General features: G+C 28.7%; 1 long non-coding RNA gene across 1 annotated transcript; it reads right to left on the minus strand.

Annotated features, from left to right (window-relative positions):
• Positions 1-2,265, minus strand: LOC117173239. The gene is made up of 4 exons (XR_004467142.1): positions 2,180-2,265; positions 1,929-2,096; positions 1,665-1,846; positions 1-299 (listed from the first exon to the last, which is right to left on the minus strand). It is a non-coding gene; the product is annotated as an uncharacterized LOC117173239 (long non-coding RNA).
• Between the last annotated feature and the right edge of the window lie 215 nt (positions 2,266-2,480).

Below are 2,480 nucleotides of genomic sequence, written 5' to 3' on the forward strand. Positions count from 1 at the left end.
TATCGCATGACTTGTTTATTGCACAAAATGAATTCTTTGATTTGCACAATACAGATTGCTTAACAGTAATAATTATAATGAAGTTTTGCGCATATATTTTATAAACAACGTAATACTTGTTCAATAAATTAATCCTATAAATTAATTCTATTAATTCTAGCTTTTTCGCCTTATACGAGCAATTCTAATTCCTTTTGACTGTAAATCTCTTCATTTTTATCTTGTCTTTGTCAAGACTTTTAAATCGTGCCTCCCAGTAACATCTCACTCACAGAAACGTTCGCATGAATGAAGCAGTACTGTCAGAAGAACAAAGATTAATAGAGAGACCAGTTTTTTGGCAAAAAAAAAGGAATATTCTACCAAAATTACAAATCTTCAACCGAAAAAATGAACTTTTAGGACAGTTATTCAACTTTGAACAAGTTTTCTACCGTTTTTAAAATAAATATGAAATAATTTACATTTCAGAAACAAAGAATATTTGAATGCAAACAAAACTTGGATTTAACCAAGGAAAACTTTTTTTAAAACTTGATTTGTAAACAAAAAATTGGGTTTTCACCAAAAAAGACAAATTTTCAACAAAATACATACATTTTTAGAGAAATAGTTCAACTTTCTGCCAAATTGTTGATTTTTTTGAGCCAGACCCACAAATTTTGTACAAAATAGTTGAATTTTCTACCCGAAAATATGAATTTTAAAAACAAAAATTAAATTTTCAGCCAAAACAAATTAATTTTAACCATAAAGTTACATTTTCTACCATAAAGGTGAAAATTTAAACCAAAAAGATGAACTTCCAAGAAAATATTTAAACTTTTTATCAGAAAAACAAATTTGTTAGTTAAAGATAAAAAAAATCAATGACATTGTTGATTTTTCAAGCAACACAAAAAAAGAGTTTGCAATAATTTTTAGAGATTCCAAGAAGCTTAAATTAAAAAAAAATCAAGGGCTTGAACAAATTTCAAGGTATTTCAAGAGATTTCAAATGAATTTTAATATTTCAGGGTACTTCGAAGCTTTTCAAGTAATTTTCAAGAGATTTATAAAAATTCAAGACATTAAGAAGGATTTTAATATTGTTTAGATATTCCAAAATATTTCAAGCGGTTTAAAAGAATGTCCTAAAATTTCGGAATAATTAAAAAAATTTTATGGGATGGGAAAGCTTTTTAAAATTTTAAAATAAAAAAAAAAGAGAACAGCAGATTCTAACCAAATTTAAAAATAACACATGTTTTTCAGCATGTAGACAAAACGTTATCGCATTCAAAATTCACCTGAATAAAAAAACATGAGAACATTTCAGATTTAAAAAAAAATAAAAGTTCCATTAAAGTTTGGGCGCAACAAAGATTCCACACTTAAAAAAATTACTTTCATTAATTTCATTACTTCAATTACTTTCACGAATTTAATTACTTTCATTATTCATTATTATTTATCAATTTTATTATTATGATTAGAAAATTCCCTGTCTCTGTTAGAAAAGTCATCTTTCTTGGTTGAAAGAGAACTTTTCAGTTAAAAATTCTACTTCTAAAATTCTAATTCTAAAGATTTCAATATATAAATAATAAACTACTATTAACTATTATTATTACGTTACTATGAGTTTTCGAAGATTACAAAATGCAATACAAATTATTACTTACCTTCTGCAGGCTCTGCGGCACTTCTTTTGCTTTCTAGGATTGTTGGAATCGAATTTTCAAGCATCAGCACTCTCGGATATGTCTTTAAAATGCACTTTTTGTCAAGATGATCAGAGCAGATCCTAGAACTCATTTTCAACTCTCCATTGACTCCCACAGAAAATCGGGTCCACTTTGCGCGACTGGAAAATATTAATTACAGTCATGAATTGAAGATACTTATTGTTTTTATTTTACTTTCACCGTGTAAGTATATTGACTTACTAAACATTCTCAGCAATTGCAAAAGCGAACGCAATCAGTAGCAGAGTATACGCCAATTTCGGATCAGTTTTACTTTTAGTTTTTCAACTTGCAGATCCGTTTCTTCCATAATAGATAACATTCTTAAATTCATGAACACTTCAGTTCGGGAGTGGGCATTTGTTTTAACTTTAAATAGTTAAAATAACATCTAATTACTTACAATTAGTATTGCATTATGTCCGACTATATATTATCAATATTATACTTACATTTCCGGATCATTTGGTAGCCCAAAAAACGAATATTCCTTGTCACGATGTGATTTTTTTGTTTTGATTTGTACTTTCCAAACAAGCCATTAACCTGTTAGCCATACACTAAATTTATATACAAATCGGACTCGCAGGCCAAATTCACCGTAATAGTGTTACAACTCAGTCACTGAGGCGCTACTGTCGCGTATACGCTCAGCTTCCACTCTCTATAATACTCACTGATTTTCAGGATAAAAACAACTTAAAACTTGGCATCTCTAAGGGCGCCGGTGATAAGGGTGACTACGCTATACAA

Source organism: Belonocnema kinseyi, chromosome 5 (assembly GCF_010883055.1).
Source record: "Belonocnema kinseyi isolate 2016_QV_RU_SX_M_011 chromosome 5, B_treatae_v1, whole genome shotgun sequence".
In the NCBI taxonomy this organism is placed as follows: domain Eukaryota; kingdom Metazoa; phylum Arthropoda; class Insecta; order Hymenoptera; family Cynipidae; genus Belonocnema; species Belonocnema kinseyi.